At 34.7% G+C, this 17,089-nt stretch overlaps 1 pseudogene; it reads right to left on the reverse strand.

Moving 5' to 3' along the window:
- Window positions 1-400: 400 nt before the first annotated feature.
- The window catches only part of LOC111719751, a 58,923-nt pseudogene continuing 42,234 nt past the window's right edge, over window positions 401-17,089 (reverse strand).

Below are 17,089 nucleotides of genomic sequence, written 5' to 3' on the forward strand. Positions count from 1 at the left end.
ATTCTTTTACCAATTTTGCCTCTATCTCTTTTACTTATTTTCAAAACCCCCTATGAGCTCTTCTATGCTCTGTGCCCAATTCTTATTTTTCTTGGGAGCTTTGGATGTAGGAGCTTTGACTTTGTTATCATCTTCTATACGTGTGTGTTTTGATCTTCCTTGTCACCATAATAACTTTCTAAGGTCAAAAACTTTTTTGGGTCTGTTCATTTTCCTAGCTTATTATTCAGCTGTTAACTCTTTCTTAAAGCAAGGCTGTTTCCAGGTTGAGAGTGTACTTTCCCAGATTTCAGGGATTTTGTGCAGCTATTTTCAGAGAGCCTTCTAGGAACCTGACCATAAATATTCTTTTCTGCCCTGGAGCTGTTGGTATGTCCCTGCCCCATTGTACCTGTAAGATCTAGTGTGCTAAATCAGCAGAGCTCTGCTTTACTGACGCTTGGGCCAGGAGTTGAGGCAGGGGGTTGCACTGGCGTGGTCTGCATGGGACTATACACAGGACTTCCACCCTATTGCCACAGACCCTCTCCACTGACCCTCCACAGGGAGGTCCAGAAGCCTCTAGCACTACTGCTGATTCAGAGGTTCCACCTGCTGGCATGGGCTGTGCTGAGATTGTACATTGGGTTTCCACAGACTTTTTCTGCTGACCTTCCAAGTCCTCTTTGGTGTCTCTAAGCTGAGAGGTTTGGAAGCCACAAGTAAAGCTGCTGATTCAAAGGTCAGGCTGGAACTGGGGCTGGAATTGCACCAGTGGGCCTTGCACCAGCACTACATGCTGGACTCCCACTCTGGTATCACAGATTTTTTTCTACTGATCTTCTAAGTTGCCTTTGTCTGGAAAATGTTCTACTCTATCATTGTTGGTATTTTCTTGCTCTAAATGTTTAGAATCATTATTTAAAGCAATTTGGAGTGGTTTTAGGGGAGAGCTTGGGCAAATTACTGCCTTTACTCCACCTTCTTGGTTCTACCTCCATTTCCATTTCTTTATAGCCATTTGAAATTGCTATTTCAATTGGGGGAATTGAAAAGGGGAAGGGAGAGATAAACCATAAACTATTCCTCTTCTTCTTGGCTGTTTTTTGTCCTTCATGCTTGAAGAGGATCAAAATGATATCATAATATCAGTCACTGCATAATATGTCTAGCTGTAGCTGATCATATCAATTTGAGCTCAGAAAGCTTTATCACAAATTGGGCTCAAATATTCCATATGGCCATTTGGGAAGGAGATGTTTCTACATTTGTTCATCCACAATCTTATCTTTCAAGCTTCTGCAATTCTGCTTTGCTTGTGTGGGGCAGCCCTTTGATGTGAGGATGCCATGCTGGATGATCCTCACAATGGATATCAAAGTTCTTCAGAGAGACCTTGAGAGTGTCTATGTATCACGTGTATCCTATTTACTTGGCTATTGATAGAACAATAGGTATCAGAAAAGTGGGTTAGCAAAGAATCGTGATATTTTGAGACTTTCTGACGTTTACAGGTTTGGACTTCCTTAAACAAAACTTGGAGTTGTTCATTTTGTGGTATACTTCTTTCAAGGTATAAACACTATGTAGAAATGGACTGAAAGTAATGAGAAAGTCTTAAGAACCTATACGCTCTTTGTCTTTTCCCTTATAGCTTTCTTTTCCACCATCACTTATTTCCTCTAGAGTAGAGCATTACCTTGTCAGTGTTCTAGGGAGTAAAAGGAAATTCAGACAGGACACAGACTCCCTCTCTCTATCTCTCCGTTTTGCATTCTTTCTCTTTTGCTTCTTTCTTCTTTCTTTGCCTCTATCTGTTTCTGTCTCTCTGTTCCCTCTCTCATTCTTTTTGAGTCTCTTTTCTTCTCCTCCTCCCTTCTTTCTCCATCTCTCTCTCTCCCTCACCTTTCCCTTTTATCTCCTCTCCTTTAATCTCTATCTTCATAGTCTATAGCTGGGAACTTCATAGCCTTATAATAATAATAGCTGAGATTTATATGGAACTTTAAAAATTTTAAAGGCTTCTCTATACTAACAAGTCTATTAAATAGATAATGCAGCTATTACCCTTTCTTGCTTAATGAAAAAGCTGAAATTCAGAGGTCAAGTGTCTTGTTAGTAAGTTCCAGAACTAGGATTTGAACCTATATTGTTCCTGACGCCAAATCTAGGAGTTTTTTCAATAAGTCACACTGTTTCTTAGATAGATCTACAGTTATATGATAAGGTATAATATGTTTGTATCCTATTTGTGGAATGCTTTCTTATCTCTGTCTTAAGATTAAGATTTATATTATGAATTTATATTGCTAATTTCAATATGTTTGTATACTTATATATAGAATTGTTGATGATTTCTGTGAGCTTTATATCTTGCAACTCTTGTTAATTGTTTTGACTAGTTTTTTGTTTATTATCTAGGGTTATTTAAGTATACCATAATATCATCTGCAAAGAATGATTTTTGTTTTTCTGTCATTGATTCTTATTCCTTCAACTTCCTTGTTTCTGGTTTTATCACTATAGCTAACATTTCTAGTACTATATTGAATAATAGAAGTGAGGATGAATATTTTTGCTTTATCCCTGATCTCATTTGGAAGGCTTCTAGCTAATCCTCATTTTAGCTAATGTTTGCTCTTGGTTTTAGATAGACATTATTTATCTTTTTAAAAAATAGTTCCATGAACTTCGATGGTTTCTAGATTTTTTAAAAATAGGAATGGATATCATATTTTTTTTTAAAAAAAAAGCTTTCTTCACATATATTGATATAATCATGTGGTTTTTGTTTTGTGATTAATCTAATACTTATTTCCCAGTTTTTCTAATTTTGAATTTCATAATTTTGATATAAATCCCATCTGGTCATAGTGTATGATTTTTGTGACAAATTATTGAAATCTCTTTGCTAGCTAAAAAAATTTAATTTTTTGCATCAATATTCATTAAAAATGACCTATATTTTTCTCAAATTTTGCATTGCCTGGTTCAGTTATCAAAACCCTATTTATCTTATATAAGGAATTTAATAGGACTCCTTCTTTACTTATGTTTTTCAAATAGTTTGTATAATATTAGAATGAATTGTTCTTTAAATGTTTGATAGGATTTACTTATAAATCCATCTGGTGTTGGGATTGTTTTTTTCTTAAAGAGCTCATTTATGACTCACTCAAATACTTTTCCTAAGATAGGGTTATTTAAATATTCTATTTCTTCTGCTAATATAAGCAATTTTTAGGGTTTTTGGTAAATATATATTTCATTTAGATTGTAAATTTTACTGGCATATAATTTGATAAATGGATCCTAAAAGTGCTTTAATTTGATTTTCAAAACTGGTGCAACAATTCTTTGCATTTTTGATACTGATAATTTGGTTTTCTTTTTTTTTTAAAATAAAATTATCCAGTGTTTTAATCTATTTTATTGTACCGCACTCCCCCCCCCAAAAAAAAACTATGTTCTGGTTTTATTAGTTCAATTTTTTACATTTTTAAAATTTTATTAAATTTTTTCTTTGATTTTTTTTGCTTATTTGGGGATTTAAAATTTGTTCTTTTTCTAGTTTTTCTAAATTACATATCCAATTCACTAATCTGCTCTTTCTCTTTTTATTGATATACTCATACAGTGATCTAAATTTTCCTTAAGTGCTGCTTTGGGTGCATCCCACAAATTTTGATGTATTGCCTCATGGTCATTGTATTTAATGAAATTATTTATTGTTTCTATAATTTGTTCTTTGACCCACATATTCAATAGGATTAGTTTATTCAGTTAAATTAATTTTAAATCTATTCTCTAAGACTCTTTAATGAATGAAATTTTATTGCTTCTGGTTCAAAAAGGGTGCATTTACTATTCCTATTTTTTTGCATTTGATCATATGGTTTTTTTGGCCTAATATATGGTCAATTTTTGTGAAGATGCCATGTACAGCTGAGAAAAAAGTTATGTTCCTTTCTATTCCTATTAAATTTTCTCTTTATATCTAATTTTTGAAAAATTATATTCTTCTTTACTTCTTATTAATTTATGGTTAATTTCCACTTCCATTTTATGGGTTTGTCCCATTAACACTCGTAACTATGATTACTACATATTTCCCCCTATTCTATTTTTTCCTGTTTCTTCATCTTTCTCTCAGTCTTGTCTCTCTTGAAAATTTTGTTTTGTTTCTAACTACTGTATCCTTTAATCTATCTTTCCTCTTATCAGACACCCCCTCATTTCTCTTGTTCCATTTGTCTCTTACTTCCCTGTTGGGAAAGACAGATTTTTAAACACTTAATTTAGTGTGTGTGTGTGTGTGTGTGTACATATATATATGTATACATATTTTTTCCATCTTTAATTGTTCAGATGAGAGTGGGGTTCAAACATTGCCCATTCCAGTTCCTCCTTCTTTCATAAATGCTATTCCTTACATGCCTCTTTAATGTGAGATATCCCCCCTTTCTTCTTTTTCCTTCCTTCTAGTGCATCCCATTTTCTTATCCATCCCTTTTTTTCCTCCATATCATCCCCACATGATCTACTCAAACTAACATCTTCTTTCCATGTACACTCTTAGCTGTTCTAATAAGGATAAAGTTTCTCAATAATTACAGATATCATCTTACTATCTAAGGAATATAAACCATTTGAATTTATGAAGCCCCTTTGTATTTCTCTTATGTTTACCTTTTTGTGCTTCTTTTCTATCTTATATTTGAAAGTCAGATTGTCTATTTAATTCTAGTCTTTTCATCAGAATGATTGGTAATTCTCTATTTCATTAGATATATAATTTTCCCACTACAGGATTATGCTCAGTTTTGTACAAATTATTTTTGGTTGTAATTTAGCTTTTTTGCCTTCTCAAATATGTTCCAAGCACCTTGCTTCTTTAATGTGGTAGCTGATAAATCTTGTGTGATCCTGACTATAATATCATATTTGAATACTATTTTAAAAATTATTTTGGCTGCTTTTAGTATTCTTTCCATGATGGGGAAGCTATGGAATTTGATAATTATAAACTTGAAAGTTGTTGTTTTGAGGTCTCTTTTGGAAATGATTAGTGGATTCTTTCAATTTCTATCTTCCCTTCTGATTCTAAGATATTGGAAGCATTTTTCTTTTATCTTTTTTGAAATATGATATTTAGTCTCCTTTCTGATCATAGCTTTTAGATAGTCCAATAATTCTTAACCTCTCATTGATCTGTTTTCCAGGTCAATTGTTTGATAAATTATTTCACTTTCTTTATTCTTTTGACTTGTTTTATTATTTCCTTCTTTACCTATTTTTGCAAACTGTTTACATAATCTTGAAATTAATTGTTCTTTAAATGTTTCGTAGAAATCACTTGTGAATCTATCTGGCCCTGGAGATTGTTTTCTTAGGGAGTTCATTAATTATGAATAATGACATTCAATTTCTTTTTATTTCCTCTTCTGTTAACCTGGGAAATTTATATTTTTGTAAATATTCATCCATTTCAATTAAATTGTCAGGTTTGCTGCCATAGATTTGGGGAAAATAGCTCCTGATAATTAGTGGGTTTTTTTTTTCATGGGTGGTGACTTCATTCCTTTCATTTTTGATGCTGGTGATTTGGTTTTTTTCTTTCCCTTTTCTGATCAAATTAACCAAAGCTTTATCTATTTTATTAGTTTTGTTCATTATTTCAATAGTTTTCTTTGTCTCTGTTTTATTAATTTCTCTTTTGAGTTTCAAAATTTTTAATTTGGTATTTAAATGGATGATTAATTTGTTCTTTTTCTAGCTTTTTTGTTAAATGCCTAATTCATTGATCTCCTCTTTCTCTATTTATGTAGCTATTTAGAGAAAAAACTTCCCTAAGAACAGCTTTGGATGCATCCCATTAGATTAGATTAGATAAGTTGTATCATTATATCATTTTTTTTGAATGAAATTATGGACTGTTTCTGAGATTTATGGTTTGGCCCACTCATTCGTTAGAATTAGATTATTTAATTTCCCATTGTATTTTAGCTTATCTTTCCCTGAGCTTTTCCCTCAGCATTGAATATAAATTTTATTGCATTGTAGTTTCAAAAGGAAACATTTACTATTTCTGTTTTTTTTTGCATTTGACTGTGAGGTTGTTATGCTCTAATATATGATCAATTTTTGTGCAGGTGCCATGTGTTGCCAAGAAAAAAAATGTATTTCTTTCTGTCCCTGTTCAATTTTCTCCAGAGGATTATCATATCTAGATTTTCTAGGATCCTATTAACCTGCCTAGTTTCTTTCTTATTTAATTTTGTGTGTGATTTTGTGTTGGGATTTGTGAATTTGTGATTTTGTGTGATTTTGAGAGGGGAAGGTTGAGGGCCCCCACTAGAATAGTTTTGCTATTTCTTCCTATAACTCAATTAAAATCTTCTTTAGGAATTTGCCTGATCTACCACTTGGTGCCTACACATTTAGTGTTGCTATTACTTCATTATTTACTGTACCCTTTATCAAGAAGTACTTTCCCTCCATATCTCTTTTAATAAAATTTATTTTTACTTTTGCTTTATCTGAGATCAGAATGGGTACTCCTGCTTTTTTTTTTAAACTTCAACTGAAGTATAATAAATTATGTTCTAGTCTTTTACCTATACTCTCTATGTGTCTCTCTAAGTCGGATGTGTTTTTTTTTTGTTTTTTTTTTGTAAATAGCATATTGTAGGATTCTGTTTTTTCTATCCACTCTGCTATTTACTTCCATTTTATGGGAGAGTTGAGCCCATTTGTGTTGTTATAATTACCAGTTCTGTATTTCCCTCCATTCTATTTTCTTCGTATACTTTTGTTCTCTCTTTCCACTCTCTTCTCAGTTGTATATTTATTTTATCCACCCCACTCTTATTTCCTATCACCCCTCACCCTTCTCTTACTAGTATTTTTTACCTACCTCACCTACTACTTTATCTTCTATCAGCCCTTCCCCCCTTCTCTTACCTTTTTCTCTAGTGTTTCTGCCCTCCTTTCTATCCTGCCCTCCCTTTTCTTTTCCTCTTTTCCCTCCTACTTCTTTATAGCATTAAGTGAATTTCTATCCCCAAAAGAATGATTACATTATTTCCTCTTAGAGCCAAAACTGATGAAATTAAGTTTCAGACAATGTTCATACCCCTCCCTTTTCCCCCTGAATTGTAATAGGTTTTTTGAGTCTCTTGGTGTGAATTAATTGTTCCATTATACCTTCCTTTTCCTCTTTTTTCAATACAGGCCTTTTTTCCACCCTTTAATGTCTTTTTCGTTGATGTCATCACATCAGAGTCTCTTCACAACTACACCCTCAGTCCATGAATTTCCCCTCCTCCTTTGTCTGCCCTTGTATCAGACACAGTTCTCAAGAGTTATAAATATTGTTTTCCCATTTAGTGATGCAAACAATTTAACCTATCTATATAATTTCTCCTGTTTGCCTTTTCATGGTTCTCTTGAATACCTATGTTTGTAGATTAAATTTTCTGTTTAGTTCAGGTTTTTTCAATGGAAATGATTGAAAGTCTCTTACTTCATTGTAACTCCATCTCCTTCCCTAAAAAATGATGCTAAATCTCACTGGGTAGTAAATTCTTGGTTGTAATCCCAGGTCCTTTGCTTTCTGGAATATGGTAAACCAGGCCCTCTGATCCTTTATTATAGAAGCTACCAGATCCTGCCTAATCCTGATGGTTGCTCCTTGATATTTATTTGAATTGTTTTTGTCTGGCAGCCAACATATTTTTTCCTTCAGATTATAGTTCTGGACTTTTGCAACAGTGTTCCTTGGGGTTTTCCTTGTGGAATCCCTTTCCAGAAATGCCTGAGGGGTTCTTTCAATGAATATTTCCCCCTCTGTTTCTAGAATATTGGGGCACTTTTTCTTAATGACCTCTTGTAGAATGCAACCCAGGCTTTTTTATGTCATGGCCTTCAGGTAGGCCAACGATTTTTAAGTTGTCTCTTTTGGATCGATTTTCCAAGTTAACTGTTTTGTTAATGAAGTATTTCACATTTTTTTCTATTTTTTTCATTCTTTTTAGTTTGTTTGACTGATTCTTGCTGTCTCACAAAGTCATTAGCTTCCATTTGCCCTGTTCTAGTTTTCAATGTGTGATTTTCTTCAGTTATCTTTTGTATCTTTTTTTCCATTTGGTTTATTCTACTGTTTAAGTAGTTGTTTTCTTCAGACAATTTTTTTCTTCCTTTTCCAAACTGTCGACTCTCTCATGCATACTTCTCATTTCTTTTCTCATTTTTTGTACCACCAATCTTATTTGCCTTTTGAAGTCTTTTATGAACATTTCCCAAAAGTCTCTTTGGGCTTAAGACCAATTTATATCACTCTTTGATATTTCTTCTGTGGACATTATGTCCTCTCTGAGTTTGTGTTTTGGTCTACCCTGTCAGCATAGTAGCTTTCTATCCTCAAAGTTCTTTTCTATTTCTTGCTCATTTCCTTTCCTTTTTATGTGGTAATTCATTTTTTTTCTTTTCTTTTCTTTTCTTTTTAAGGTGGACCTCTGCTCCTGGGGTAAAGATGGTACTGTCCCAAGCTTTCTGTGCATCTCTGAGCCTTGGCTTTGAGCACAGGGGTTCTTTTGTTTATAGCTTTTTCTTCTCCATTCAGGAAACAGCCTGATTTTCCAGAGTTTGCTTTCTAAGCTAGGACTGGACACTGTCCCACTAATTTGTTCCTCTAGTGAGCCAGGACTAATAGTCTTACTTGCTGATTTGTTGTGATTAAGCCCCTCTATCTGACTTTCCCAGCGTCTACTTGACCTGGGCTGAACATTCTTTTCATCCCAACGAGACTGATCTTTCTTGAAGTTTTTTCAGTCTGTCTTGAATTGGAGAGGAGTTTCATTCCATCAGATTCTGGTCAGAGGCTTGGTTTCATGGGGCTTTCTAGGGAAACTGGGAACGCTTGAGCAGCTTCCTGACTTTACTCAGTTATTTTGGCTTCATCCCCAGAACTCCATTCAGGTGAGGCCCTCTTCCTTTTCTTTCCTCTTTCTCCTCCTCTGTTTTATTACTTCTTGATGTTTTAAGGACTCATTAACTTTCACTTCTTAATTCTAATTTTTAAGGAATTTTTTTTAGTGAGCTTTTATACTTCTTTTACCATTTGGTAATTTTTAAAAAGTTATTTTCTTTACTTTTTTGTACATCTTTTACCAACTTGGTAATTGTCTTGTTGGGGAAGGCAATTGAGGTTGCGTTACTTGTCAGGGTTACACAACTAGTGAGTGTCTGAGGCTAGATTTGAGCTCAGGTACTCTTGACTCCACAATGATTACTTTAACTAGTGTATTACTTAGCTGTCCCATTATTAGTCTTTTATAATTTTTTTTTGCATCACTCTCATTTCTTCTCCCAATTTTCCTCTATCATTCTTATTTAACTCTAAAAATAAATTTTAGCTCTTATAGGAATTTTTGTTGGGCTTTTGTTCAATTTGTATTTTTTTTCTCTGAGGCTTTGTTAGTAGTTTTTTTTTTTAAATAAGGCTCTTTTTTCTTGCTTTTTGCTCATTTTCTCCAGCTTATTTTTTGGCTTTGAACTTTATGTTAAAATTGATCCTTTCATAAATACTTCTCTCTTTAGTGCTTCTAAAGTGATCCAGGGAGAGATGTCTTTGCTGCTCTTTTGGTCTGTGCTCTGGTCCCTACCCAGGAAGAGTTCCTGAGGCTTTACTGCCACAGGTATTATTTCTCTTTAGGGCCCTTCCTCCTTTGTGACCTCCTTTCCATGCTGGAACTAGAGCCATAAGTAGATATGGGCAATAGAATTGTCCAACAGCACAGAGTCCTACACCCAGTGCAAACAAGGGATCCCCTTTAAACTCTTTCTAATTGGATATCCAGTCTTTTTATTGTCTCTCACTGAGCTACTGCTGCTGCTGTTGCTGCCATCTCCAAAGCCCACAACTCAAGAGTTCTCTCCTACCCTAATGTTCTAGACTTTTCTTTCTAAATTCTCTTGCTTGGGAAAAAAGTTGCAATTCCGTTTGAGGCTTTATTTTAAATACCTTTGAAGAGGAATTTTGGGAGAGCTTGAACATAACATTTCCTCTACTCTGCCATCTTGTCTGTGTCCTGACTCTGCTTTTAAACATTTTTATCCATGATTTGGATAAAGGCACATGGATGATATACACATTGCTTTTGTGAAAGACATTGAACTAGAATGGTTGACTAGCATATTGGATTAAAGTATATGAATTAAATCTCATAGCATGAAATTTAAAAGATACCAGTGTAACTTATTTTTGTGTTAGTTTTGAAGTACAAAAGATAGGGGAACTATGGTTAGACATTTGGAAAAAAAAACCTGGAGATTTTAATGGTCAATATGAATCAACAATGTATTTTGGAAGGACAATACCTAAAACATCTATTGTGTTCACTTATGATTATCATGATTGAGGAAAGGGCATGATAAATTGCTCCAGGAGGGCAATCATGAGAGTGAAGAAGAATGTGATATTTTATCAAAGGAAGTAGTGATAGGCGAGAGATAATAACCATCTTCAAATATTTAAAGGGATATCTGGATGGTAGGGTAGAATTTAAAAAAAAATGATACTGGTAATTAAATCTATCTAAAACTGCAATAGACTGTTTTTGCTAGAATAGAGACCCCTTAGCAAGTTTCAAGAAAATACTAAATGACCATTTGTCATATAACATATATAATAAAATTCTTATTCAAGTATGGGTTACACTCAAACGTTTCCTATTGGGGTTTTGTACTTCCATAATTGCTATTGTGAATGGCCAAAGTCATGTATGAGTCCTTGTGTATTTATTATTGTGATAAATAAAAATTCATTCAGTAATTTCTAGATTCCAGTGTCCCTGATAATTTTAGATAGATGAATGTGATACAATATTTATCACATTGATAATTATAATGATCTGATTATTGAACTAACTATATATTGAACTGATTAAGAACTGTTAGCTTGCAAAATCAGTCACTCTGAGGTTTTTTTCCAAGTCTGTGACTGCCTATGTACCATGGCTGGTAATTACCCTTCATATGTTTATAAAAGCTCAGTTCTTGGTTGATTCTTTTGAAAATAAGACTTCAACAATAAACTATGTCATTATTGTGACATACTTTGGAAACTTTATATATAAACTCCTCTGTATACTAATCACATCCAGATAGGTGCTTTGAAATCTACTGGCACTTTTAAAACCACATAGATATTCATTTAGAATCCCTGGATCTACTCTTCAGAAGTGAGAGGCTTCCCCTCTGAGGGCATGTTTAAATGACTCTTGAGGGTGTATATGTGTTTGAGCATATTTTGTGTACTCAGTGCCTACTCTGTTTGCTTTTATTATATTTGCTCAACTTTTACCTGGATCATTATAATAAAAGAGGAAGGAAAGAATATGTTTTAAAAATTCTCTTTCTCAGAGAATAATAATGATTTAAAGATGAATCACTTTTTTTTCTAAAATTAGAATTAGATTTTTTAATTTAGGTCCAACTAATATGGAAGGGAGGATTAAAGAGATGTATTTGCAAAAAATACTGCTCAAGAATGCAGATTTATTTTCTTGTGTCTCTATAAAAGCTCTTCTGACTCAGTCTAATGTGTCCATCTTCCAAGGGAAATTTTTTTATTTCAAAGCAAAAAAGCCAATACAAACCAACCAGAGAAGCCTGTTCAGTCTCCTTTGACCTAGTTAGAACTATAAAAATCTTAGATCTGAATGGAACATTAAAGAATACAATCCCCACTTATTATAAATGTTGAGAGGCTAATGTCACACAGCTAGTTAGTGACATGGAAAATGTCAAAATTATGGCATCCGAATTCCAAGGTTTCAAAAGTCTTCTAATTACAACAAAACCAGGCTGTAAGTAATGTAACCTGCCTCTACAAATAAAATTAACAAAAATGGAGAGGAGGTTGGAAAACATAATTATCATGCTTACATCAAAAAAAAAAATGGATAGTACTAAAACACAGATGGTATGCTACAGATCTCTCCTATTATGACAAATTCCTCAAATAAAAAGTGTTGCTCTGATGAAAATGGATGAATACATTTTTGGTTGACTTTTGAGAAGTAATTATCTTTCCTTTATCTGAATTCTGATTAAAAGATTATCTCCTTAATAGTTCAAGGATTGAGAATATTGTATTCTTTAGCTATTTTATTATTATCATTATTATTATTAGCAATACTACTAGTAGTAGTGGTAGTGGTAGTAATAGTGGTAATGGTAGTGGTAGTAGTAGTAATAGTAGTGGTGGTAGTAGTAGCAGTAGCAGTAGCAGTGGTAGTAGTAGTAGTACTACCAATAGTAGTGGTAGTAATGTAGGAGTAGTAGTTGTAGTAGTGGTACTGGTAATAGTAATAATGGTGGTAGTAGTGTAGTAGTAGTAGTAGTGGTAGTAGTAGTAGTAGTGGTGGTGGTGGTAGTAGTAGTAGTAGTAGTAGTAGTAGTGGTAGTAGTGGTAGTAGTGGTAGTACTGGTAGCGGTAGTAGTAATAGTGGTGGTGGTAGTAGTAGTAGTAGTAGTAGTAGTATAATAGTAGTAGTAGTAGTAGTAGTACTAGTGGGAGTGGGAGTGGTAGTAGTGGTGGTGGTGGTGATACTAGTGGTGCTGGTAGCAGTAGTATTGTTCTCATCACACAATCATCCTGTGCCCTAGGCATGCTAAGAAATGAAGTCTTTTTTCCGCATCAATTATGCCTGTTATATCTAACACTTGTGTTTTCTCAGGCCACACTATGAAATGCAGCATTTCTTTTCATCAATCATGCCTTTTACAGCTTACATTTGTGTATTCACAGAGAAATCATTTGACCTCCTTATGCTCAGTTTATTCATCTGTAAAATGAAAAATAGGACAACTTAATTCTATTATGTTTTCCCACTCTAAAAAACCTGTTTCTAATTCTTTTTTCCTGCCTTGTTTCCCAACTCTTAATTTATAGTAGACAGTAGTTTCAAAAATTTTTCCAGAACATATATTTTATAACCACAAAATTTTCATTAGATTATCTCTATATAATGTTATTGTGTAGGGAAAATAACCCCACACAAACAACAAATCAGTTGTTTCTCAGAGCAGCATTACTTTAACACAAAAGAGTGACTCTACTGTGGAGACTTTCTTTTCATTTATTTATTTATTTTAAACTCATATTGCTTTATAAATCATGTTAGAAAAGAAAAATCAAAGCAAAAAGGAAAAACCGCGGGAGAGATTTAAAAAAAACACAAAACAAAAAACAAAAAAAAATAGTCTCCTTTCCTTTTTTAGTTGAAATGGGGCAAATACTAAGAAAAGAGTCTCCCCACCCCCACCCCAAGGGACGTATGTAGAAAGCATAATTAGGTTAATAAAAAAGCAAGGTTTGCTTGTAACTTGGGAGCAGATTGGTGGAGTCTTAGAAAAATTAGAATACTCATCCCCTTGGCTCCCTAAGGAAGAAGAATTAGAGCCAGATAAATAGAAACTAGTGGGAGAGCAACTAATTGAACATTATGATGATAATGGTCCCGATACAATTTCTAAGGAAACATTCTATATATATAACATAATACAATTGACTTTAAAGGAGCCCATAAAAAATTCTAAAAAAAAAAAGAAGAAAAAAGAAAAGAAAGAAAGAAAAATTTTAAGGAAAATAGCCAGACAAGAAAATGTGAGGAGAAAGAAGAAGAGAGGGATGGTACCCAAAGCAGCTGAAAGGCATGAGGAGTTACATCTTAAGTACCAAGCTTATAAGTTTAAAGAGTGTGGTGATTCTCACTTTCACAGCTCAGTTACACCCTGTAGGGTGACCTTACAGCATTCTTTATCTCATGATCCTTCCCCCTCAATTTCCCCTTCATGGGTGGAGGAAGGAGGAGGAGTGGGAAGGACAGTGACACCACCAGCACTAATCCCACAGCAATCTTGTTCATCCCCTATGACTTCATTACAAAACGTACTACTTAAAGCCCAAGAGGAAGGGCAGGATACATCTGACTTGAGAATACAAACATATTCTGTGATTGAAGAGTTTAACTCTTCAGATCAAGAAAAAAGAAGATACATTCCTTTTAATCTAGAAATTATCAAAAATCTGAAAAAGGCTTGCACTCTTTATGGGTCTACATTGTTTTATATTAAAATGTTATTAGAGAATTTGGCTTTTGAAATTTTAACCCTAATGATTGGAAATCTATAGCAAGGACAACTTGGACAAAACTTGTTGTGGTTTCTGAGTATAGTGAACTCTGTAGAATATAAGTCCAATGAAATAGGTAACCTGGAATTAATATACCAGTCACCTCTGACCAACTAACAGGTGTAGGTCCTTATGCAGACACTTTAGCAGAGATTAATTACACTCTAGCAGCATATGAACAAATTGCTGCATCTGCTATCAAAGCATGGGACACCCTCCCAGGAAGACAAGATAGAGGGGAAGCCTTCACAAAAATCATGCAAAGTCTCAATGAACCCTTTGCTGATTTTGTGGAAAGTTTGCAGACAGCTGTCATACAAACTATTGGTGAAAATGTAGCAACAGAAATTATGCTAAGAGAACTTGCTAAGGAAAATGCTAATGAGGTGTGTAAAAGAATTATATTAGGATTACACAAGGATGCTCTTTTAGAAGAGATCATAAGATGCTGTGCCACAGTGGACACAAATACTTTTTATACCCAGGCTTTGATGCAGACTTCTCAAGATTCAAACATGGGAACACAGGGTCCTTTTTGGCAAGGGACTTCCAGAGAGACTCGTCAATGCTTTCAATGTGGTAAAGTAGGGCATCCGAAAGCTCAATGTTGGTATAAAGATAGAGTAAGAAAACAGGGTAAGAGAACAAGACCCAAAACCCCATATCCAAAATGAAACAAAGGCTTCCATTGGGCATCAGAATGTAGATTGACTCAGGGAAATAAGAAATGGGGCTTGGCTCTAGGGTCCCAGGTCCAGGGAAATGGGGCATGATGGCAGCCAATGTTACATTCAGAGAGTCTTTAGAAGTTCAGTACTCCAACAAGATCAATCACCTGAGAAGCACCTGAAGGGAGACAGAGATTACAATTGGGGAGAATAGAATTGTACTCACCTGGGACTACTGAGATATCCCCTGGAGAGGTGAAATCCCCTGTCCGGCCTTTAGATCCTTTGCCTCCAGGCACAGTAGGTTTGACCATTTCACCTCCTGAGAGTACTTACAAAATAGTATCCATCCATACACTGATGTGGGAAACTGGGGAGTGTGTAGCTAATATCCCAGTTACTAATACAGGTAGACAATGTGTGATCTATCACCCAGGAGAAGTAGTAGCATCAGGTTTGCTGATACAGACTCCTAATTTTGTGATATTTACCCAGATTCTAACTCCCAACAGCAGAATCCAAGAATATTCTGGACTGAAGCCGTCAAAGAGTTGACCATCCTATGCTCACTATCTATGTAAATGGCAAACCATTGAAAGGGTTGGTAGACAAGGGTACAGATTGTACAGTCATTAGAGGTGCCAACTGGCCCAGTCACTGGCCAAAGATTAAGACAGACACCTATATGTTTGGCATAGGAGGAGCTAAAGTTAGTACTACCTCTTTGAGATGGACATTTGAAAGTGAAACAGGAATTTTTACTCCTTTTGTGGTTGAAAAAATCCCTATCAATCTGTGTGGAAGAAACATTTTACAAGTTAGGATTACAAATGAGTACTTATAGGTTTTATTACCCTATAACTTCAGCTTTTTAGTCAGGGTTGCTGTTGAAGGCCTGACAATACTCTCACCCGCTCCTATTCAATGGAAAACTGATACACCAGTGTGGATAGAACAGTGGCCCTTGCAAAGTGAAAAAATTCAGGCCTTATTAGATATAGTACAGAAGCATCTTGACCAAGGACACTTACAGCCTTCTCTAAGTCCTTGGAATTCCCTGTATTTATTGTAAAAAAGAAATCTGGAAAATGGAGGATGTTGATTGATTTAAGAAAAGTAAATGGAAACTATGGGAACTCTTCAGCCTGAACTTCCATCTACTATTCAATTGCCTAGATGCAGGGGTCCTCAAACTATGGCCCAAAGGCCAGATGCGGCAGCTGAGGATGATTATCGTCCTCACCCAAGGCTATGAAGTTTCTTTATTTAAAGGCCCACAAAACAAAGTTTTTGTTTTTACTATAGTTCTGCCCTCCAACAGTCTGAGGGACAGTGAACTGGCCCCCTATTTAAAAAGTTTGAGGACCCCTGGCCTAGAGAATGGCCTTTTTGGGTTATAGACATTAAGGATTGTTTCTGTTCTATTCCTCTAGATAAGGAGGATATGAAAAGATTTGCCTTTTCAGTGCCCAGGGTTAATTTAGCTGAGCCTTATAAAAGATATGAATGGACAGTTTTGCCACAGGGAATGAAAAATAGCCCTACTGTGGGTCAAATGTATGTGGCTGCTGCTCTTACTCTAGTTAAAAAAAAGTTATGTTGTTATATTACATGGATGATATCTTGGGGTGTGTACCTGAAGAGCAAATGTTAGAAGCATGCTATAAAAGACCATAGAAACACAAAGAAACTATAAATTGCATATAGTTCCAGAAAAAATTTAAAGACGTGCTCCTTTTCAATATTTAGGATATGAAGTATACTCTAAGGTGCTTATAATACAAAAACTTTCCTTAAGTTTGAGAGAAGTTGAATAACTTAAATGACTTTCAGAAACTGATAGGAGATATCCAATGTATGTGTCCAGTGTTAGGTATGACTATCTATCAGTTACAACCATTATATGGCATTTTAAGGGAAGACAATGCTTTAAACTCACCATGCCAGCTTACAAAAGAAGCTCAAGAGGCTTTGAGAAAGTATAACTGGCTTTATCCAATGTGATTGAAAGAGTCCCTCAAAAACCCTTGGAAATATCAGTTTTTGCTACAAAAGAGGCATCCACAGCAGTCCTTCATCAAGGACACAGTATGACAGAGTGGGTGAACCTCCCAGCACAACCAGAACAAAGCCTTACTCCTTACCCAGTTCTTGTGGCTAGAATTTTATTAAAGACCATTAAGTGAATAGTACAATTATCTGGGATAAGACCTGACAAGATATACACCTTTTATACCAATGC

Source organism: Sarcophilus harrisii, chromosome 3 (genome assembly GCF_902635505.1).
Source record: "Sarcophilus harrisii chromosome 3, mSarHar1.11, whole genome shotgun sequence".
In the NCBI taxonomy this organism is placed as follows: domain Eukaryota; kingdom Metazoa; phylum Chordata; class Mammalia; order Dasyuromorphia; family Dasyuridae; genus Sarcophilus; species Sarcophilus harrisii.